Source organism: Humulus lupulus, chromosome 6 (assembly GCF_963169125.1).
Source record: "Humulus lupulus chromosome 6, drHumLupu1.1, whole genome shotgun sequence".
Classification (NCBI taxonomy): Eukaryota; Viridiplantae; Streptophyta; class Magnoliopsida; order Rosales; family Cannabaceae; genus Humulus; species Humulus lupulus.
The window spans coordinates 166582334-166598097 of NC_084798.1; positions in this window are offsets into that span (position 1 = coordinate 166582334).

Consider the following 15764-nt stretch of genomic DNA (forward strand, 5'->3'; position numbering starts at 1 on the left):
TTGTGATTTATAATTATTGTTGTATGGCATCCAAATTCTAATAAATTTAGAAATATTTAGTATTTATAAGTAATTATGGAGATTATAAATCATTCGATTAAACAGTTATTGTTAAAATATTCAAAATGTTAAGGTGTACTAAAAACTAACATAGTTCATTGATAATGTCTATATTGTTGCCGATTGATATAACACCGTGAAAGTATTAGTACGTTAAATATTTTGTGTTTAGAAACAATAAATGTTTCAATTATTAAACATTTTAACAAACTCTTGAGAACAAGTTAGTAAGTATGCTATGTACTCTCCCTGTTTTAATATATTTTCTTCCTCTAAGATTTGACTTGACATATCCATAATGACAGTTCGATGATACTCGAAGACTTTTATTTTTTATTTAAAAATAGTTAATGATACCATTATTGTCTCCAACGCTTGATTATTACTTTTGCTGGCGTACCTTTACCGATGCAAACTTACGCTGGTGTAACAACTTTTGCCGGTGCAATTCCCAGTTGCATTGGAAAAAGTGAGGCAAGAAAACACCCACCTTTGGCCAACTTGAAAGCCTTGTGTTAGGTACTTTTGCCAGCGCAACTCACCTAATACGCTGTCAAAAGTTTTCCGGTGTGTTAGGTGAAAAGCACCTGCAAAAGTCCATGTGTTTAATGAGTTAGGTGAACAAACTTTTTCCAACGCGTTTCGTTGCGCTGGCAAAAGTCCCACTAATTGAAATGACATCGTTTTGTTTTAGGGTTTCGAAACATACTTTTGCCTATGCAAATGTGACTTTTTTCAGCGCAATGAAACGCGCCGACAAAAGTCTAATGATATTAAATTAGGTGTCCAACCCTTCTTCCCCACCATTTCCATTCTCTATCTCTCTCTCCCTCTTTTCTCTGCAAATACCAGTCGCCCCACTGCACCACAAGCAAACCATCCCACCACCACACCACTGAACCACCCCACCACCACACTCTCCGCCTCCCTCTCCCTCTTCTCTCTACAAAAACCTATCACTGCACCACCCCCACGACCTCCGCCTCTCTCGCCTTCTTTGCCCATCACTCTATTTCTCTTTGTTCGAGCTGCCTCCCACTCCGAGCAAGGTAATTTTTTCTTCTTAAGTTTTTTATTTAGTTTTTTTTTTATGATTTTTGTTTTTTTTCAATATTGATAGTCGGTGCCGCCTCCTCCCCGAGGACCTATAGGAGCCGCCACCTACTCCCCGACCACCATACGGACCCTTTCCTGTAGACTCTGCCAACGCCCCCCCGCCCATAGCCTTTGTACTTTTTTTATTTTTAATTTATATTAATTATATTTGTTTGTTAATATGTTTATGTATGTATTAAAAAAATTAGATTAATTAATAGTTTATATATTTTTTGAATCAGACTATTATGGTAGGATGTTTTGGTGTTATTAAAAGAAAATATTCATTGTTTTGGTGTTATTAAATAAAAAAAAATAGATTTTGTATATGTTTTTTTTACATAAACATGTGTATATATGTTTATGAATATATATATATATGATTTTGGGTGTAACTGAGAAATTTATATTTTACAATATGGTATAATTTATTTAAATAAAAATTAATAATGTAAGTATTTTTTTTGTTTTATGAAATGATTTATTGAATGGAGTATATATTTTGTTGTGTGAAATTGTTATTTGTTATGTTTTGAATGTTCTGAGAATATTCTAGACGTTTCTTTGTGTAATATGCAGGTATTAAAATTTTGGGATAGTTAAAATTATAGCTGTTATGCTGCCCAAATTTTATTATACCTAGGAAAATTAACATTAATTAGAAAATTAGTTATTATGTTTAAGTAATGTTGCAGAGTATTGGATTGAGATACGAGTCCATCAATGCTTGGAAACATGATTGTGCATTGTTTTGGAAGGAGAACGAAAATTTGGAATTCTGCTCGATTTGTATTGAGTGTCGCTGGCAAGATAATCGTGGGAATGAGAAGAAAGTGGCTCATAAGGTAATGCAATACTTTCCATTGACATCAAGATTGAAGAGATTGTATAGTTTGAGATACACTGTAGAGGATATGAGGTGACATTACTCTAAAAGGCCAAAGGAAGATGGTGTGATGAGACACCCCGCTGACAGTAAGGCGTTGAAACACCTTGATGAGTTGTACCCATCTTTCGCAGCGAACCTAGAAATGTTAGACTTGGGGTTGGCTACTAATGGTTTCAATCCTTTTGGTAACATGAACAACTCTTACAGTATGTGGCCTGTGATACTTATCCCTTACAACTTGCCACCGTGGAAATGCATGAAATCACAATCATTAATGTTGTCTCTTTTGATTCTAGGTCCTTCTTCATCTGGAAAAGATATTGATGTCTATATGAGACCTTTGCCTGAAAATTTGAAGGAGTTGTGGGTGAATGGTGTCAAAACATGAGATGCATATTGTTTCCCAAAAATTTAGCATGATGACGTGGCACAAACATAAGGCACATGAATGGCACGTGATGAGACATGTATAGAGGACTGATCGCTTCATGACCAGATAGAAGAAGAAAATATGTTATCAGATGAATTTAGAACTTATATAGAGCATCAAGAAAAGAAGTTGACAAAAGATATGCGATCAGATATGCTCGGTTAAATATAGTTAAAGTTCAAAGTTAGTTTCATATGCAGATATTTGTGAGATATTTGCATTTAGTGTATGATAAGTTCTGAATTTGTGTATTTTTAATTCATTATTCTTCTATAATTATGCACTTGATTATTTATTTATATATGTTTAATTAGTTTATTTTGTGTTTTTGGATTTTCATGACATTTGGATAAAAAATAATGAATTTGAGATGTTTTACAAGCAATGATTAAACTCGGAATTACAAGTATAAAACTTCACTTGATTTTGATAATTTTCCAATCCTCTTTTGGAAATTAACCTAGAAATAAAAGTTTTCGATATTTTTCTTAGCTTTCCATATCTTTTTGAATTATCTAATTCTAAGCTATATCGAGGAAGTTATGGTTAAAATATCGTCAGTGGATGCAGTTGAAGAAAAACGAAAAAACGGAAAAAATGTTATGGCCGCGGCCATCCACATCCTAGGCTGCAACCACACCAACAGAGCCTAGCGGCTGCTGCTAGCAATGTCCCAAGCCGAGGCCGGAGGCCAATTTTCTAGAAAATACATGTTCTAGTGGCCGCAGCCACCAAGAAACATAGGTCGCAACCGGTGATTAATATTTGAATTTTAAGTGTATTTTTGAAAGGGCTATTAAAGCGGTTAGGGTTAACTTTTATAATAACTTTGGATTGTGAATTTTAGAGTGTAATAACCTGAATTTTCTAATCGGGCTTAGGGCCTTGATTAGTGTGCCTGGAGGGCAATAAGTGATTTAATATGCTAATATGTGGATTTATGTGAATATATGGTAATGATGCATGTTTAATTGAGTTAAATGTGCATGTGGGCCCCGTCTGGATATTAGGGGCATAAGTGTGATAAATGTGTTAAATGTTATGTATATGTGATATGTCTGTGCAGCACGATCCGAGACAGTCCTGGGGAGCGGTTAGCCAGAAAGTCACAACGGGGTTGAGATTCAGACTCGGGGTGAGTCGAGGGGTGATTTGGGTACCAGATGTATTATGGGGTTATCGGGACATGAAAATAAATATTTGGAGATATATTTGAGGATAGGATGTCTAGGAGGGAATATTGGGGAAATTTACCATTTTGCCCTTGGGGACGTTTCGGTACCCCGAGCCTTGAGGTAACCACATAGACTTAAGTGAATAAAACAAAAAGGGAGAATTGTTTAGAAGCTCTAGAAACCGACATATATTTCCTCCCAACTGAAGATAGCTCTTATTCCTTTTTCTCTTTCATTCTCTAAGACCTATCAAAGGAGAACTTTGGAGGAACTAGTTAGGGAATTGAGGGCTTTGGGCTGTGAAGTTAAGGAGCTAGGAGCTTGGGGATTAAGGTTCAACTTCAGAGGTTTGATTCAGCAAGAGGCAAGCTTTACCATGGGAGTTATGCTTAAATTTCAATTGTGTTTCTAAGCTATGCATATGGGTGGAATCTAATTTGTTCTTGGGGGTTTTAGTTGAGTTTTGGAGTAGATTTTGATGGGTTTTGATGTTGTTATTGAGCTAGAATATATGTGTTAATTATTTGGGTTTTATAGATGAGTTTTGGGTGAATTGGCTTGAGGAAAGGTGTGGAAAAATGGTGAGAAAATCTGGGTTCAGTGATGAGGGCCGCGACCTGTATGCGCGCGCTGCCGAGGGTGGCCTAGAAGTTCATTTGCGCCGCGGCCCGTGTGTGTTGCAAGAATGTGCTAGCCTCTGTTTTGAGGCAAGCCGTGGCTCTTGGGGGTGGGGCCACGACCCTTAGTGCCAGTTTGAGTTTTTAAGGGTATTTAGGCTTGGGAACTCAATGGGTAAGGCTCGGGATGGAATTTATCACCCGGATTGATAGAATTCAAGGTCCTGGAGGTTAGGGTTATGGTTCGGAGTTACTTATGGGATTAGAATTTAATGGATGTATATTGTTATATGTTGTGACTAGGGATTTGGAGAGGCTCAAGTTAGAGGACTGTGCTCGGGACATCAGTGCTTGGAGAGCTCGGAACTCAGGTAAGAAAAACCCTTGTTCCCATAGAGCTTGTGTGCAGGGCTGAGCCCAGTGTGTTTGTAATAAAATTGGTATGCAGGGCTGAGCCCAATATGTTAGAACTGAGGGACGTAGCCCTTTAACTGATTATGCTAGAACTCTATATTTGCTTTCTATGCTATGTTTGTTAACCTGTGAATGGTCGACAAGGGCCGGGAACGGCGAGGGGCCGGGAACGGCATTGGGCACGTTGAGTGCAAGGCCGAGAACGACAAGGGGCCGGGAGCAGCGTTGAGCATGTGGAGTGCGAGTTGCCAGGGTGAGTCCCTAAAAGGATACCTGGGATATCCTCACGGCGTGGTCCGCGAACCCGGGGCTTGGTAAACGCCTGGGACGGGTAGGCCGTATGTGTTTAGCCCGTTGGTGGCCTGTTTATATGCTTGATTTATGTGTTGCATATGTTATCTGTTTGTGGGTTTTCTTGCTGGGCTTCGGCTCACAGATGCTCTGTGGTGCAGGTAAGGGTAAAGAGAAGATCAACCAACCATGAGTACAGCAGGCGTGAGGCGGCGTGTACATGTTTCGCCAACCTGGCTGCCACAACCAGAGGGTTTCAGGAGATGCTTGTAAATGAACTTAGATTTTGTCGTTTAGCCGACTTAATTCTATTTTTATGTTGTAAATATTTCTAAACCGTATTTTGGGATCCCAGGTGTCAAACTTTTATGGTTTTCAATGATATGGAGTTAATTCTAAATTTTTCCTCTGTTTATGGCTTAATTACACTATTTGACTTAAAACCTCGGTTAGCGAGTTGAAAGCACGTTTTCAAACTCACCAGTAACGACTCTAAGGAAGTAGGGCGTTACATAGAGGCTACAATAGCAGAGGAGGAGAAAAGACATCAACATATACATTCTTCAATCTAGTTTTTTTTTCTTCTCAAAACTCTTTTATTTTTATTGAATATTTATGTTTGTGAATATGAATGTGATTATGGAGCAGTTTTTTTTTTTTTTTTTTTATAGTTGAGGGTTATTTCAAAACCCTAGACATGAGATCTTTATTGCATTGATGAATTTTATTCATTCCATTCCCTTATATTAAATTGTTTCTATTTTTCTATTAGAATGTTATGAATCTTGTTTAGATGGTCACTAATTAAGGTTTGGCATTGTTCTACTATCATCTTAGTATTGTTATTCACCTAATAGTTTAGGATTCTACGTAGAGTGATAAATTACATTTAGGATATTGTGACGAGTATTTTGACCCAGGTTAAATGAATTGCATGCTTAATGAATTTGTTGCCTAGATTAACCTGTTTCCATAGAGTGTAATGCTTTTACTAGGTTAAATAGATTGCATGCTTAATGGGTTTATTGTTGGGTAAAAAGGATTAATTAAGAGTGCTTAGCTTTAATTAATTATAATAAGGAAATTGAGATAATTGATTGCTTAAGTGTTATCTGCGGGGTTAATAATTTAATTGGGAATATGGAATATTATTTGTCATTGTTGATATATTGATTGTCGAATGTGGAGAGTAATTCTTGGCTATTTCTTTAATATCGTTTTATCCTTAGTTATTTAATCTTTGATCATTATTTTGTTTTATGTTTTCAGTTTTTAAAATTAAAATACCTATATAATTTATGTTTAGTTTTTAATAATTTGATCATAGTCCTTGTGGGTTCGACCCTTATTTACCGCTATACTAAAGTAGTTGGTATAAGTGATTGATAAAATATTTTAAATTTGATATGGCATACGACACCCGTCAGTGTATTATTTACCTGTTATTTTATATTTACTTGTTGCACAAGTTACGCAAGGCCCATGACCCATCTATGTATATTCTTGAGTCTATAAGTAGAGGATTCAAGAATTAATTTTTTTTACGCTATCATTCTTTACTTTAAGAGAATTCGAAGGATCTAAAGCTATTATCCACATTTTGTATCCTCTCTTAGCTTGTGAAACTCAGTTGACTCTGGCTCATTTGATCGTAGGTTTTGGGAATTTACATAAATAAGAGTACTAAGTGGACGTAGGTTATTACTGATCAACATGGCTGAAGCACTATAATTCTTTGTGTCACTTCTTATTCTTAAGTTCAGTTCTTATTCTATATCATAAATTTGACTTAGTTTCGTTGACCAAATCAGGGGTCAACATTTTGGTGCTTTCGTTGAGAGCCGAACTTAAGAAGAAAAGAAAATGGCATCTACTAGGAAAATGCAGGGTCAGCAGGCAGGTCAGACGTCTGAGAATCATCAGAACCCATCCCTCCATTGGGGGCAGTTGAAGGAGAGACTTGAGTGGAACTGGAGGAAGAAAGCCAACAGTTGGATGTTGAAACCATGCAAGCAGGCATGGGGATGTTACATGATGAGTTGGCCACATTGAAGGCTAACCAAGAGAATGTTGCTGAGACTATGATCATGCAACAAATGGAAATTGATAGACAAAGGTCAGCTCAATGATAGGCAAGCCAAGATGGATCGACGACAGAGGGATGCAATTGTGGCATTGGAGGCGGCTATAGAGTTAGCACAAGTCGTTAGATATGCACAAAACCCTCAACCACACTCGTCATGAAGTCCTCAACAACCAGAATGACACCGAGCTGCTCAACCTGACAAGCAACCCCAAAATTCTGGTAGACATACTGATCCATGACAGCCTCCTTGATCCGGTCGGGTTAGTGAACAGTCACCTTGACAGAATAGGGACGAGCAGCATTCCCGAAGCCCACGTCCTATACCTGACGAGCATGTCTTACTTGAAAGAGGACCAGGGAATGTTCCCTTAGGAAACAAGAGGCAGCAAGACTTAGGTTTTGCGGTCAGAGATCCCCCACGATAGAATAATGTCTCGGGACCTAGCAACCAATGCAGACCTTATAGGCATCCTCTGGTTTGTCGAGACAGTTTTGGACGAAGAGAAGGTGATAGTGCGCACAGCAAGTTGCACACTCACAAGTCATCGTTTGGAGATGGGCATGATTATAACGAAGGGGATTCTAGATATAACAGAAACCGAAGAAGAAATGCTGGTCGACATGATGAGCAAAGGTTCAAGTAGGAGGACCTTCCACCTCCTCCACCAATGAATCACCTTCCAACAAGTCAAAACGTAGGGGTAGCCAAGGCAGCCTAACGTCTTTGATCGACTAGGAGCATCAAAGAAAAGACAAAGTGAAGATCTGAGGGATGTACTAATCCACAGAAGAGAAGAACATGGTGAGCATATCCCTGTTGCGGCTACTCCTGCCCCCGCAGTACCAACTGCTGTCCAGGCCCAAATAGATGCTTTGAACCAAGCCGTTAAACAACTAGTCAGCAATAAAACTTCCCATATAGACTATGATCGAAGGAAAGACACTCCTTTCATTAATAGAATTTCCATGGCTGAAATCCCTAGAAAATTCAAAATGCATGTGCTACCCAGCTATACTGGAAGAGAAGACCCAATATCTCACGTGAATAAGTTTGAGATACAAATGGATATTCAAAAGGTGTCCAAAGATGTTCATGCAATATTTTTCCTGCCACTCTGTCTGATGTTGCTCTAGAGCAGTATTGTAAATTTACATCAACCAACACACGTTCATGAGAAATGTTCGTCAAGGAATTTTATGGAAAATTTTGTGCTGTTCACATACATTCGGCTGGAGAAAATCAGCTGGTAGATATAAGACAAAAGGAAGGAGAACCTCTCAAAGAGAACATTCAAAGGTTCATGAAAGTAGCTACTCGTGCCAAAACGATGGGAGATGAAGGAAAGATGATGGCCATTACAACTGGAGTACAAGGCCGATCCCCGTTATGGAGTAGTTTGCAGAAAAATAGAGTTAAGAGCACCCAAGAGTTTTTTGGACCGAGCAAATAAATATATTAAGTTGGAGGAAGCTATCATTGATGAAGGAAAAGCCCCAAAGGCTGATCAGGACAAAAAAGAAGATCCGTCCAAAGCTGTTGGCTGCCCTAGTAAGTCCAACAACGGTGGTAAGAATAATAACAAAAATTGTGGAAAACGGGAAAGCACTAAACCGTCTACATCTAACAATAAAAGACCTAAACAAAATAGATATGAACCAAGATTCACCAATTATACAGCTCTGGTAAGCAACCGAGCAAAAGTGTACCAAGCCAACCACACCACCGTACCTTTTAGGTGACCAGCTCCCATTAGGAAGGACATTTCAAAAAGAGATACAACAAAGTTTTGTCGCTTCCATAATGATTATGGCCATGATACAAATGAATGCAACCAACTGAAGGACGAGATTGAATTTTTGATTCGATAAGGCCATGTGAGGAGATATATACGAGCATGGGATAATCTCCAACAAGGAGCTAATGGAGGCAACGAGCAGGCACATACACGCCAACACTCACGTCCTCTACAACCGACCGTAATCGTGGGCACTCTGCTCACTATCTGTGGTGGATCGCACTTAGCTGGTGACAGTGGTAAGGCAAGAGAGAGATATGCCAGGACCCTATGTCACGAGCAAGATATTGAAATGTTAACCGTCAAGGAGCGGACTCTAAAAAAATCTCGAACAAAGGAAGAATATATAACTTTCTTTGAGCTTGACGCACAACATGTCAGGTTCCACCACACAGATCCCCTGGTCGTAGATGTCCAAATCACCAACATGATAGTTAAGAGAGTGTTGGTGGACATAGGTCACTCAGTAAATATACTTTAAAAATCGTCATTAGAGAGAATGAAATTATCGATACAAGATTTGGAACCATGCAACTAAACCATCTATGGTTTTTTTGGCGAAGGGCTCACTCCAACAAGGTCGATCAGACTTCCAGTCACAACAGGAGCTGCCTCTACGAAGAAGACATTACTCACTACTTTTATAGTAGTTGATTGTCCTTCTGCATATAATGCAATGATCGAAAGACCTATCCTGGTAGAGTTACGAACCGTGATCTCGATGTGGCATCTAGCCATGAAATTCCTAAAAAATGTAGGAATTGGGTGTGTTCTCAGAAATCAAAGGGTGGTAAGGGAATGCTTAAACTCATCCATCACGATGGAAAAAAATTATAGTGAGGGGAGTGGGCTCATTGCCTCGAGCAGCACTAACAGGTTAGAGAAAAGGTTGCAAGGGGTCAGTGGACCAAATGCCCAATCCGGTGAACAAGTCACCAAATAGGGTGTTACCCAAAGTGAGGATTAAGGTATAGATCCTCGCTTTGGGGATTTTGAGGAGAAAGTTGGACCTGTGGAGGATTCCAAGGAGATTCAATTAGAAGCAGAGCGACCGACCAGAGTTGTGAAAGTCGGTAATAACTTAGAAACAACGATAAAAAAAGAACTGGTGGAATTTTTAAGAGAGAATCAAGAAGTATTTTCCTGGTCACATAGTGACATGGTGGGAATAGACCCGGTAATTATTAGTCATGTCTTAAACATCGACAAAAACCACCCACCAGTCTAGCAAAAAAAGAAGATTACCCGACAAAGACTAGTCCAAAGTGCTAAGAGAGGAAGTTGAGAAGCTTAAGGAAAATGGATTCATTAGGATAGCATTTTATCCATCATGGGTCTGTAATCTCGTTTTAATCCCAAAGCCAAATGGAAAGTGCCAAGGATTGCCCGAAGGATTGTTTTTCACTGCCAAGGATTGACCTACTGGTCGATGCCACATCAAGACATGATATGTTTTCATTTATGGATGCATACTCTGGCTACAATCAAATAAGTATGAACCCACCTGATGAAGAACACACCAGCTTTCAAACAGATATTTGGCTATACTTCTACAAAGTAAAGCCTTTCGGTTTGAAAAATGCTAGTGCAACTTACCAACTACTAGTAAATCATATGTTTAAAGACTAGATTAGAAAAAACATGGAAGTGTACGTCGATGATATGTTGGTCAAGTCAAAAAGACTGGTGGGCACGTTAAGGACTTAAGAGAATATTTCAACATCTTGAAAAAATACTAGAAGAAGCTTAACCCTTTCAAGTGTTCTTTTGGAGTCGGATGAGTGAAGTTTTTGGGGTTCGTAGTGAACGCACGAGGAACAGAAGCTAACCCTAAGAAGATTCAAGAGTTGATCGACATGAAATCACCCACCAAGATTAAAGATGTACAAAGTCTAACAGGAAGAATTGCTGCCTTAAGCATATTTATTTCAAAATCTAACGACAATTGTGTCCCATTTTGAAATTTTCTCAGAGGAAACAAGAAGTTTGAATGGACAGAAGAGTTCAAGAAGGCCTTTCAGGCACTCAAGAAACATATGGCTCAACCTCCTATTCTATCCAAACCAGTTAAGGGAGAAACTTTGTACATCTATCTAGTGATAATAGAATATGTTATGAGTGTTGTTTTGATTAGAGAAGAAAGTAGTGTCCAAAAAGCAGTATATTATATAAGTAAAAGGCTAGTAGGAGTAGAATCACGATATCTATCTATTGAGAAATTATCTTATTGCTTGGTACTAGAATCATGAAAGTTGCGACCATATTTTCATGCACACCCCATAGTAGTATTCACCGACTAGCCATTACGGCAAGTCTTGCATAAACCAAAAGCTGCTGGTTGACCATTAAAATGGGTTGTGGAGTTAGGACAATTTGAAATTACTAACTCACTACGAACATCAATGAAGGGCCAAGCATTAGTAGATTTTGTAGCCGAGTTCGCTAATCTCCCCATATGTGAGCAAACACCACGAACACAAGTGGAAGCAAAAATTCCAACTTGGAAGCTATTTGTCGATGGGTCTTCCAACGAGCACAATTCTGGGGCAGGATTGATCCTTATAACAACAGAAAGGCATCAGTTTCACTGTGCAATTAGATTTGGATTTGTTGCTTAAACAATGAAGCTGAATATGAAGCCCCACTCTCAGGATTAAGACTAGCCAATGAGTTAAGCATAAAATCAGTAGAGGTATACAATGATTCACAATTTGTTCTTAATCAAAGTCTGGGAGAATATCAGGCCAAATGATTGAGAATGGTCACATATCTAAACAAATCAAAAGACTTGTTAGTGTAATTCGAAAAATATACATTGCAGCAAATCCCCTGCGACCAGAATGTCAATGTTGAAGCATTGGCCAACTTAGCAAAGTCCAAAGATGCAGATATGCTAAGCATAGTACTGGTCAGACATCTATCAACCCCGAGCATACAGGAAGCTGATTCCACCTTGGTTATACATACAACTAATTCCTGGATGACTCCTATTATCCAATAACTCAACTAGGGAATATTGCCATCGAATAGGAGTGAATCGAAGAAACTACAAAGATAGTCGGCCCGTTTTATTCTAATGGATGGAATTTTGTATCGATGAGGCTATTCTATGCCACTTCTACGATGTATTCCCAAAGAAAAAGCTAAGGAACTATTACAAGAAGTACATGAAGGGTTTTGCGGAAACCACGCTGGGGGGCAGAGTTTATCAAAATAAATTCTACGACAGGGATACTTTTGGCCTACAATGAATGAGGATGCAACATAATTTGTGAAAAAATGTGACAAGTGCAAACAATTTTATAAAATACCTCGAGCAGACCCAAATGAGCTGAAGTACATGTAAAGTCCTTGGCCGTTTGCAATTTGGGGAATAGACCTGATCAAATATTTACCAACGGGAAAATGGGGTGTGAAATATGCAGTAGTCACTATCGACTACTTCGCCAAATGGGTAGAAGTTGAGCTGCTCGCAAAAATCACGACCAAGAAAGTGCTAGATTTTGTCGTCAAAAACATAGTGTGTCGATATGGACCGCCAAATAAAACAATATCAGACAATGACACACAATTCGATAATGACCTATTTATCAATTTTTGCGAACGACATGGTATAACTAAAATCTTCTCATCAGTCGCCCATTTGCAAGCACATGGACAAGTTAAAGCTATGAATAAGACAATAAAGGACACCTTGAAAATAAGACTCAAACAAGCAAAGGGAGCTTGGCTAGAAGCATTACCAGAACTTCTCTGATCGTTTAGAACAACACACCGAACAACAATAAGTCATACGCCATTTCCTTCGCATATGGGTATGATGCCATGCTACCAGTTGAGTTAGATCCACCCTCACATTGAAGCCTAAAATATGATCAGAATACTAATCACCAATTGCTAATGGAATCATTAGATTTGATAGAATAACGAAAAGAGAAGGCTCACCTACGGGTAGCAGCTCATCAACAAAAGGTCACTCGATATTTTAACTCTAAAGTAGAAGAGTTTTCCTTAATACTTGCGACCAGGCTACTGGAGTCCTTGGACCAAACTAGGAAGGTCCCTACCAAATTGAAGAAATTCTTCAACCGGGAATGCATAAACTTGCTCGCTTAAACAGAGATCTCGTTCCTCGCTATTGGAATGGAGAACACCTACGCAAGTATTATCAATGAGCATTTCTTTGTAAAGAATGGCTTGTATTAATTAATTTTTATTTTTTACAAGTTTTGAACAAGGGCCGGTCAATTATTTGGCTTGTCGCTTATAAGTGTACGATCATTAGATCACTCGTACAGACATGAATTTTTCCATTTATACGAGAAATAAAAGGAACTATGCGCAGCCAGTTATTATTGCCAAATATTGTATTTTTTACAAGTATTTGCTCGTTATGTGTGTTGTTTTGCTATATTTTCATAATTTAATTATAAGTACGCGAGTCGTAAGGTTCGAACAGGTATTGGTCTATGGCAAGTGACCGAGAACCTTAAGCTACTCAATCACTTGGGGGGCATATAAGATACTAAGAAGCATAGCATATGATAATATGTAAACACACGAGAAAAATAAGGGAAAGCATGCAACAACACTTCGAATATTTTTCAAAATATCTTATATTTTGCACAAAGAGTATAAAGTGTTGTGCTAAGTTTGGTCGTACGAGTAGATGTTATGATAGTAGTTATAATATCAAAATAGAAGTCTTTACACCGCAAGCAGTACTGCTCGGATGTAAATGATAAACTAGCATAAAATTATGATGGCTTTGAGCAGTAAATTATTTCGACACTTCAAACGAGTTGCTCGGATGTTATAGTTACATAATAGAAAAAAAAATTCACCGAGCAAGAGTGTCTTAATGGGGCTCCTGGTCGACAGTCGCACCAACCTCCTCTTCTCCATCGATCCCTGTGGCCAAGGAAATCCCAGGAGATGCAGGGGCATTTTTCTCCCCCTCCTGTTGAGCACCACATCGAGCAAGCTTAGACACCCTTATCTATTAGGGAAGATAATCAAAGTTTGCACCTTGATTGTTCTTCCAAAACATATAAAAGTAGGTGAAGGTTGCATTTTGAAACCTCTCTAAGTTGCTTGCATTAACCTCCTCGAGCTGTTTCACCTTTTCCTCCAGCTCGTTGGCCTCCTTTTGACTAGAGACCAAATCATCCTGAAGCTTGACCACCTCATCATGGTTGGCCTTGGATGCGGATTTGCATTTTTCTTTTAAAGTGATAGTCTTGTCCAAGTCCTATTTGGTTTTTCTTAGCTTCTCGTTGAGGGCCTTTATCTGGTCCTCTGCCACTTTTCGCTCTTGAGCAAATTTGGAGCCATCTTCTTCAGCATGATGCCACCCATTATTCATGGTCAGGAGAGCCTACTAACATCATAAAAGTGATGTTAGTGAAAGAAAAAAAAATATAAATTAGAAATACAACTGTTAGAAAAGACCTACAACAATCATTTTGTTGAAACCACGACCAATGACTCGGTCGTTTTTAATGAAGGAAGAGAGGCAAAGGCCTCTTTGTTGATTTGATGTTTGGCCACTTTTACAGCTAATCTATGGTGGAGCAAGAGGCATTGGTCAACATCTCATTCATAGCAGGATCTCCCACCTGCTCGGTGGAAGATTTAGGTTGAAAGGAGGGAGGAGGAGTAGTGGACATAGTAGGAAAAGGAGTCTCCGTTGATCGAGAAATCTTGCTTGGTGGTGCCCCACTTGTGCCTCCGGCTTCTCTCCTGCTCGATTTCTTTGAGCCGGTGACTTTTCCTCCCGAGGCGTAGATGTCGAAAGCATTGTTCACCTGCATGACTGAAAGAAGGGGCGAACAAATTAGATAAAGTGTCTACAATAATTTATACAGATCGATAAGGAAAAGTTCTAAGTATTATACCCGAACTAAAGATATTTATCACTACTTTATCTAAGTTATTACTGCTATAAACATTATCCTCCTCGAAGGAATCTAGACTAAATTTATTCGTTGGAAAAATAAAGTTGCGATTCATGTTGAACATACTAATAGGAATGGGAAACATATCTCAAAGTGTAACGACCCAAATTCACTAATAAGGCTTAAGGGCCTTGATTAGTATGCCGGGAGGGCATGATGGGAATTATGTGTGATTTTTTATGATTAAGATGCACGATTATGATTTAGGCATGTTATATGACTATGTGAATTACATTATGTGATAATTATGATGTGTGTATTGTACTGTGTGGGTGCTGTGATACAAACGTGATGCACGTGCCAAGACGGTCCTAGGAAACTAGATAATGGTAACTGGTGATTTGGTAACCTGCGTAACCGTTAGTAACTATAGAGAGTAACAGGTTTTATTGGGAAAGTGGTAGAATTGCAAAGTTAGGGAAAGGACAAATAAGCCCTTGAGGTCTGGTTAGTAAGTGATATTAATGGAGGGTTAAAATGGTATTTTGGCAGTTAGTAGATGAGTTTGAGCTGAAGGAATAACATTTACGTATAACACTTTGGGAGTTAGTTTATGCTGAATATTGGAGACCTAGAAGTATAACAGAAGAAAGAAGGAAAGGAGAAGCTGAACTCTAGCTCTTGGAAGGAGAGTCAAGGGGGTGACTGAGGTTATCAACCAAGCTTAGGCCAAGAAAACTCAGAGGTAAGGATTTGGCTATAATATGTTTAAGTTTCAAGTCTGAATTTTTAGAGATGAATATGAATTGAAGCAAGTTGGTGGCTGGTTTTGCATGAATTTAGAGTTGGAGTAATCAAAAGGAGAAGGTGATTTGAAGCTAGAGTTGGGGAGAATCCAAGCTGAGTACTTGATTGAGGTAAGAGTGTATCATGTTTAAATTTTCGTAGCTGTTATGGTTTAAGAATCTAAAGGGGCTGGTTTACACATTTCTCAAGCTTTGGTTCAATGGTTTA